An 8,651-nucleotide genomic window follows, 5' to 3' on the forward strand; every position below is an offset into this window, starting at 1 on the left:
AATCGAGATTCATACTTCACTAGCATTGTAATGCTAATAAAAATGTATGTACACTTGACAACATATTTGGAACAATCTTCTTGATGAGCACATATTAATCAACCTCCGTAAAAAAGTCCCTTCAAAGTATGGCTCAGTGTAGCATTTATCTGACCACTTCCTGGATGTTTAAGTTGTAGTTATCAGTGTTTCACTCTTATGAACAATGCAGCAGTATTTATCCTTTTACATAAACCAACTATTGTTAGCACAACCTCTGTGAACAACTTTTTTGTGTACCTAGATGCCAGGTATTGAGAGAATTACCTTCTAGCTGGAAATACACACACACACACTCCTATCAATATGAGAAATCATGTGCTAAAATTCATGTTCAGTTCAATTTTTTAGCACCAATATCCTTTTATCAAGTGAAATATTATTTTGTGGCAAGTGTATACCTTAAAGCTATGAAGTGGAGGCACTCTGCATGGGTGGAAGTAGAAGGCTAAGAGATGTTCTGCTCTGGTCAACTCTCTCTACCTCAGTGCCTCACCTCTTCCCTGCCTCTGCCTCTGAGTCATTTCCAAGGTGTAGGGATGATACCTCACCCCCTTCGATGTTCAGGGGTCAGGAATACCACAGACAAGATGTAGGATGTTGGCCTGGAAAAGGCAGGTAGCTTAGGTGTCTTTTATTGCTTTTTTGACTCTTGTTCTGTGATTTGGTATCAACTGTTGTGAGGTTAATCGTGCTCTCCTTTGTGTTTCCATAATACTTAGTATATAATTCAATTACAGCACTTACCACATTGTTCCTTCCTGAAAATATTGTTCCAGAAGAGGAACATTTCCTTTAGCTTTAAAATCTGTAGAACTTATCCACAAAACTTGACGAGTACTAGTTTTTCCATCAAGGCCTTCTGAGTGAATGAATGAATGAGTCATACACATTTTGCACAACGACTTAAATATAGTGCAGACAAGCTTTTCTTCAAGTATATAGATACTTTTAAAAAAGTACAAATGTTCCTATTTTAGTCTCCCTTAGTCGTCTTTAGACTGACTATATAGGTGTCTAAGAGTTCCTGCTTTAGAATAGATTTATAGAAAAGGATTGGAATTGGCCCAAATGTCTCACATCATATTCTTGCAGCCACCTTTCATAGATGACATAATGAGAGCAGCATATGTACCTATAAAAACTACTACTGTGTGTGAAGGATGGATTTGGTACATGTTAAACAAAAATGGGAATATGTCTGCTTTTTACATCTGACAGGAGAATCAAAAGGCTGCCCACTCCACCCAAACTTTCAATTTTGTTACCACGATGTGTGGGTGGAGGACCCCATAGAATGAAACACAAAATGAAGTAGAGAGTGTGATAAATGCACAGTAACTAATGGAGGGATTGACCACAAGAGGATAATAGTTTTTTTTTCTTATGTGTTTTTATTTTGACATAATATCAAACTTACAGAAAAGCTGCAAGACAATTTCAAAGGATTCTCTTATACCTTTTACCTAGAGTCTCAAAAAGATAAAAACTGAAACTTGCAGACATGATGCCACTTACCCCTAATTATTTCAAGTGTATATCCTGAAATCAAGGACATTCTTTTACATAATTAAGTGTAATCATCAAAATCAGGAAGTTAACATTGATACATAACTATTATTTAATATACAGTCACATTTTTCAAATTGTCCATTTAATTACCATTATAGAAAACAACTACACAAAAACACAACAGCAGCAAAACAAACAAACCAACCCCCCTGCTGAATCTCACGTTGCATTCAGTTTAATCTCCTTTAACCTAGAACAATTCTTCAGTCTTGCTTCGTGTTTTATGACACTGACATTTTAAAGTGTGTGGCCAATTATATTTTGTTCCTCACGTTCCTCAATTTGAATTTGTCTGATGTTTCCTCAGGATTAGATTCGGGGTAGGCATTTTCAGCAGGAATTCCACAGGAGTGATGCTGTGTCTTTCTTAGGGTATCATACCAGGAGGCATGTGATAGTGACATGCACCATTACTGATAACGTTTAATCATTTGGTTAAGGAGGTGTCTGCCAGATTTCTCCACTGAAAAGTTACTGCTTTTTTCATTGTAGTTAATAAATATCTTATGGGAGAAACTTTAAGGCTATGTAAATACTCTGTTACTCATCAAATTCATACATACTAGTTTAGTACCCATTAATGATTCTTGCCTGAATCAATTACTTCAGTGATGGTTGTTAATGGTGACTTTCCAAGTCCATCATTTCTTCTATATTCATTAGTTGGTTTTGTACTGTAAGGAAGAACTTTCTCTTCATATGTATGTATGTATGAATAGGACTATGGACTCATGGATTCTTATTTCATTCAATGGGTTATAATAACTTACTGTTATTATTATTTCGATGCTCAAATTTCCAGATTTTGACTAGTGGGAAGTTCTTCGATCTGGCTTCTTTGTCCTTTTGGTATGCCTCCACCATTCTTTGAAGCACATCCTTATCTTCTGCCACAGAAAGATTTTCTAGACTCAAGTTGTCCTTTCCGTGCCCCGTTTTGTTTTGGGAATGGAGAATAGGTGTCACTGCTTCTAGGTCTTCTGAGTAGACAGAGCTGGGAAAAGCCACAGGAATCGTTTAGACCTTCCTTCTTTCCACATTTGTAACTTTGTCAGTGAGGAATCGGGCTCCCACTGACCACTGTATATTTACTTATGTGCTTAATCCTAGAATATACAGAAAATAGTTTCATACATTTATGTCAGTGATAGAAAGAAACCCTTGCTGACTGCACTTCAATAATTGTTAACACTTTTTGTTTTTAGCCTGAAGATATATAGTCCAACTATTCCACTTAAAAGTTACTTGAGTTAGTTTTCTCCCCCGTCTCCCAACTGGTTCATTTGTTTGTTTCTGTTTGTATTCCATTTTAGTTTCTGCCCATCCTTGTTTTCTTGAGTATATGAAGAAGCATTCACATGATTCCACAAGTCAGGATTATATAAAGAGTGGTGTAATTTCCTACTATTCCTTTTATTATTTTCACCAATATTATTAGTTTCTATTTTGTCCTGTGTTTCTTTATGTGCAGATGAGTAGTTATATGTGTATTTTCTAAATTTCTCTTCTCTCTTACACAAAAATAACACTGTAAATATGCTTCTCTTTTTTCATTTAACAATATATCCTGGAGAGCACTCCATATTGGTTCCATAGAGATCTTACTCATTCTTTCTTACAGTTGCCTAGTACTGCATTGTGTAGATGCACCATTGTTTATACAAGTGCTCTCTTGTAAATGGGCATTTAAGGCTGGTTTCCAATATTTAACAATTATAAACAATACTGCAATGAATAATCTGAGTAATATTGTACAGATATATTTTTATAGTTTTGGAGGTGTATTTTCAGGGTAAATTCCTAGAAGTGGTATTGCTGGGTCAAAAGGTAGACACACACGTAATTTTGTTAGATATTGCAAATCCCTGTCCATAAAGGTTTTGTACACACCCATTAGCAATGTATGAGAGTGCCTGTTTTAAATTTTTGCCATATGATAGATGAGAAATATAATTGCACTGTAATTTAAATTGCCATTTATTTATCTTACCATGACTTAGGTTGATTATATTTTAATATTTTTATGGGCCATTTGTATATTTCTTTTGTTGAATTGTCTATGTTTTCTGGGGACAATATTTAGTTGGCCCATAGAATAAATGGAGCAAGTGAAATAAACATGCTCATCTTTAAACAGTTTTTGAGAGAGGAACCAACTTTATATTCAGAGGATTGTTGGTCTCCTCATCTGTAATCCATTGTCTACCACTGACAGGACTCTACCTAAGCTATCTCAGAGAGAGGGGAACCTACCTTGTTTAAAAGGATATCCAAAGCGGGAAGTTCCATAACAACTAGAGACATTGTTCTGATGCTTGCAATTGAGTTTGGGAAGTCAGGGAAGAAAGAATGAAAATAAAAGCTGGTTTTTCCACTTAGTTGGGTGGTTAAATTCGCTGACCTTTAAGGTTCTTTTCCACCCTGAGTTTTATGATTCCATGAATCATTCCTCTGACTCAGACAAAGTTAACGATGAAATGGCTGGGGAGGTGTAGGGGTCAGAGGTGACCTGGAGAGGTGGTAAGTGGGTGAGAACAAGGGGCAGAAGGGAGAGATTTTAAATGAGAATGCAGAGTTAAGAAATACATAATTTTTTTTTCTTCTTTCAAAACCTGGTATCAGGAGGAGGAGCAAAACTGTCCATTGGCAGAAAGGAATATTGAGTGGATAGGGAACGGCAGGGGGCGATAGTGTGGCTGTAGTAGGGGATGCATTCAGAGAGCTGGACAGGCTTTTAAGGATGAGTGACATGACAAAAGCATCATCAGCCACTGTTGCACAGGGAGAATAAAGCAGTTATGGGGGTGCACAAAGTCCTTAGAGTGATTTTTCCTTCTTCCAATTCCAATTACTTTGTATTTACATAGATTAAAAAAAAAACTGCTTGGGATGAAACAAACTAAGGTAAAACCTATAACATTTTCTGAACAGAAATAAATGCACTGCATTTTGAAAAACTATTTCAGATTTTAAGGCCTTACTTAGAGGCAAGACATTAAGGGAGAAGTGAAAATCTTCTATACATCAAGGTATTTATAAGAAAAGATTGAAAGTATCTTGAGGTAACAATGTTATTTAGCTATTCAGTTGTAGAAGATATTTTCCTTCAGTTGACCCAAGGAGAGGTTGAGTTTGCAAATCATTGTATACGAAAGTAGACGTGCCATTTTCATTTTGTCTTAAAGAAAAATTCAAAATAATGATATACAAAGGAGAAGAAAGCCTGGAGAATGACTTCGGTGACTATGGCACTATGGTCACTTAAAATGAGTAGATAATGTTTGCTTATTATAGCAATGATGATGATGATAATGATGATGGTTATTATGATAGTGATAATTAATAAAAAGGCTCACTGGAAAGCTTGAGCTTCTTTTTTTGCTAGTATGATGGAATCTTTCTATCGCCACAGGGTTGAAAAAAATCTGAGAGTGGAAATTCACGTGCAAGCAGCACCAAGGGAGCATAAATAAGGAAATGATGTTCCCTTTGAAATGACCTCCGCGCTTCCCTTGTTCTTCTGTGTTGGTTTCACTTTGCTCGACTTCTGAATGATTGAGCTGCAGAAGACAAGTCCTTAGTGCTCTTTGATCAGTGCTCTCATGCTTTTTTTCTCTCTCCTCCTTTCAGAATGTGCTTTCAGTACACTAGGATATATGTGTCCAATAAGTTTAACATGCTATTTACCTCATGAGTATTTATAAGAGCAGAAGCACTAAGAAAAAGGAATAAACCTCTGATTGTAGAATCTCAGTCACCAGCTACTGGGAACATTTTTGAGGGTATAGGAATCTCTAAAAATGCTCCTTAACTCATACCACTTTATCCATCCATTCATTTCTCAAATATTTATTAGACACATAATGGGTGTGTTGCAGGTTGTGTTCTCTGGAAGCATCTGGAGTCCAAGATATTTATTAGGCATCAACACCTGTGAAAAGAAGGGACAGAAGCAGAATTGGGCCAAGAGAAGTCAAATTGCAAAGTAGAACTGACAAGATCTCAGCTCATTGAACGGGGAGCTCTGACGTCAGACTGCCCATTAGAGTTGTCTCAAATCAGCTTCAGGCCTTTATCCTCCAACACCATTCTCCCCCTCTTGCTCAGTTACTGGATGCAGTCTTCCGGAAAAGGCATGATTTCAGGTGAGGCAATTATTTATCTACAGCAGAGGCCAACCCTGATGGAGCTAGCAGCTGGAGGCTCACCCCACTCTCAGCAGCTGGGCAGCAAGTCTTTCCTTGAAGGGGCATCTGGGAGGCACTTCTCTGTGCCAGACCCTGAGCTAAGTGCAGGGAACAAGTAGGTAAGGAAGACACAGTCCCTTTGCTCGAGGAGAAATAATTCCATCTGATCTATCGATGGTTATCTCTGACTACTTTTTTTCTTAATAATTCTTGATTGCCCAAAGCCCTGGATGAGGAGCTTTCCTATTCATGGGCAAACAGTAATGGTGTATTGAAAATAGCACAGAGAGACATGGGTTAGCTCTTGGAGAAGTCACGTCTCCTGAGTCTTCGTTTATTTATCTATGTGATGAATATCACAATATCCTTTAGAGAGAGTTCTAGAAATTAGACAAGGTATTTATACATTTCCTAGCAAAGTGTTCTAATACTTAGTAAGTGCTCAATAAATGGTAGCTGTTATTACTACCCTCCTCAGCCTCATGGCCACCACCATCAGCCTTCTCTATAAATCCATATGATGGGCTTGAGTCATCTTTTCTGTCCTTCATTTTGACCATGACATACCTTCTCAAATATGTCTGAGTCCTCACATCCTATTCCAAAGCTCTTTAGCTCTCTGATTCTTATGAGTTTACTAACGTCTATTTTCCCCACCCCTGCTATTTATATTTGCTCCTTTCTAGGAAAAATTTCCTTAATACTTCTACTCCATCCTTAAGTTTTATCTCCTTGGCTACAACTCATGTCTAGAAAACTTGTACCCTTTAGTTCGGCAGACATTCTTGCACATTAATACATTCCTTATTTTTCATAACTTTCTCCAGGATGACTGGAAAAGAGCAGCAAATTCTCATTGACACACGTCCTTCCTGATTCTTTTTTAATACTATTATCACCTATATCTTACTGCATATGTTTTCTACTTGGCTTACATGCAACATTCATAAAAATTCATTATCTAGGTAAAGCTAGAAGTAATCGTAGAAAATTTTGGCCTCATCTTTCTCATTTAGAAGATGGGGAAATTGTTCCTGGAGAAGTTAAGTTGCTCATATTCACACAACTAGTTAAGCAGACACTAGAATTCTGATGATTAAAGTTGTTTAACTCTATGCTTCGGTCTGTTCTTTATTTTCTGTGCCACTAATGCCATCTTAAGTTTATATTCCTAAGGTATAAAGAAATGAATCAACATAGTCAGCAGAGAATTCCTCTTTAAGAGCTTAATAAACACATGAGGGAAGATGATTCTCACTTACCTTTTGTTTTCCCAATTAGTCATCCCAGAATGAGGGGAGATGGGCCAGTCTTGAGCAGTAAGCTAGCTGTCTTTGTTTCCATCTTCCCTTCTCCCCTCTCCGTACACCTTTGCCAGGAACCCTACAATGTTAGCTAGGCTGTCTCTGTCAGGTGATGCTTCGGGAAGAATTGAGGCCCTTTGCTTACCTTCAGGTTCTGACCATCCTGCAGTCCCGGATCTCAGATATCAGTTTCCTGAGACCTTTTAAGATGAGGGCAGGACCCTATACCGCAAGTCTCAGAGTGGATATGAGAATCTATAGGTCCAGCAAGTGCTCTCAAAGGTGAGTTGCTCAGAGGAATGCACATTTCACCTGGAATAGAGAAAGGGAAATCATTCCAGTGGTATGTTCATGAGGAGGTTTTGTTGGTGGTTGGATGGACACATTTTAAACACGTGAATAATCCCTGGAAAACACCTCATGGAACTAGTGACTTCAGAGGGCTGTGGGGTTTTCCCTTTGTTCAAGTTCTGGGTCGTGGTGTTCTTTGCTGACAGTTCAATGTATATTCAGAAAAATTCAGTTTGACTTGGGCCAGTTCCAAACCACAGACCTCCTTTGCATTCCTGCCCTCTCTACTGTGTCCTCTGTGGGATTTGTAGAGGAGGACAAGACAGTCTGGAGAAAAAAAAGATTTTATATTTATTAATTATAATTATAAATTTGTCAAGTTGGGAAGTTTACCTTTAAGTCAAAAGTTAGATCTCAAAGACCATGTGAGAAATTACAGATTATCTCAGGTGTTTCTGAAAGATGCAATTTAGGTTTACAGAGCTCCCTCTGAGTAACTCAACAGGTGTCAAATGGGGTATCCTTTCAACACAATGGTTGTTTGGGAAATTTTTTTCTTTAATTTTTGGAGTCATAGGTTCAGCAAACATACCTTTTCCATTTTTTTTTTTGAAGCCCAGACACTGCTTTTGCTCATTAATTGATGGTAAATTGGTTTATATTATTAAGAAGTTACTAAGACTTATTAATGCTCTTTGTAATTCTCAAAAGGCATAGAATTTTAACTTACTCTTCTTCACAGTTCCTAAACAATAAAAGCATCATGGCACACCTCTTGTTATAAACATCTTTTCACAGGGTTGGAATTGTGATTAAGGAATGAACTGTCCCTGCCCTCATGGAGTTTAAAGTCTGGAGAGAAATCAGACATTGAGCAGGCATTTATGTACCAGGAAGACAACACCTCCGTAAATACTGGATGCTGTTGTTTAATAAGATTACTGTTGAACACCAGGTAAGAATGATTAGAAGTGGCCAAAAAGATAACTGCACACAGGAATATTTTAATCTGTGTTGAATACAGTGGTGAGTGCTTAGCAACTCTTACTTAAGAGGGTTGAAGAAAAGTGAAAAATGTTTACAAAGATAGCTATTGTTTTTAAGTTTGTAGTTTCTCCTTTCTCAGAAGAAACCTAAATAATGGCCTTTAGGCTTTGGTTGGGGCATAACTATTTAATCTGGTTGTTCCTGGAATTGCCTGGGGGCGGGGGGTTCACAGTGGGCAGGGAGGGAATGTTGGCCTGGCTTCATTTTTGCT

The 8,651-nt window shown here is 37.6% G+C and overlaps 1 long non-coding RNA gene across 1 annotated transcript in view; it reads left to right on the plus strand.

The window, feature by feature from the left end:
• The window catches only part of LOC132530364 (uncharacterized), a 29,745-nt gene extending 21,370 nt beyond the window's left edge, over positions 1-8,375 (plus strand). Inside the window, exons 4-6 of the long non-coding RNA XR_009543778.1 lie at positions 5,490-5,756; positions 7,254-7,384; positions 8,192-8,375. This is a non-coding gene — a long non-coding RNA (uncharacterized LOC132530364). The remainder of the gene's footprint in view (positions 1-5,489; positions 5,757-7,253; positions 7,385-8,191) is intronic.
• Positions 8,376-8,651: the final 276 nt, after the last annotated feature.

This window comes from Lagenorhynchus albirostris, chromosome 12 (assembly GCF_949774975.1).
Source record: "Lagenorhynchus albirostris chromosome 12, mLagAlb1.1, whole genome shotgun sequence".
Taxonomy (NCBI): Eukaryota; Metazoa; Chordata; class Mammalia; order Artiodactyla; family Delphinidae; genus Lagenorhynchus; species Lagenorhynchus albirostris.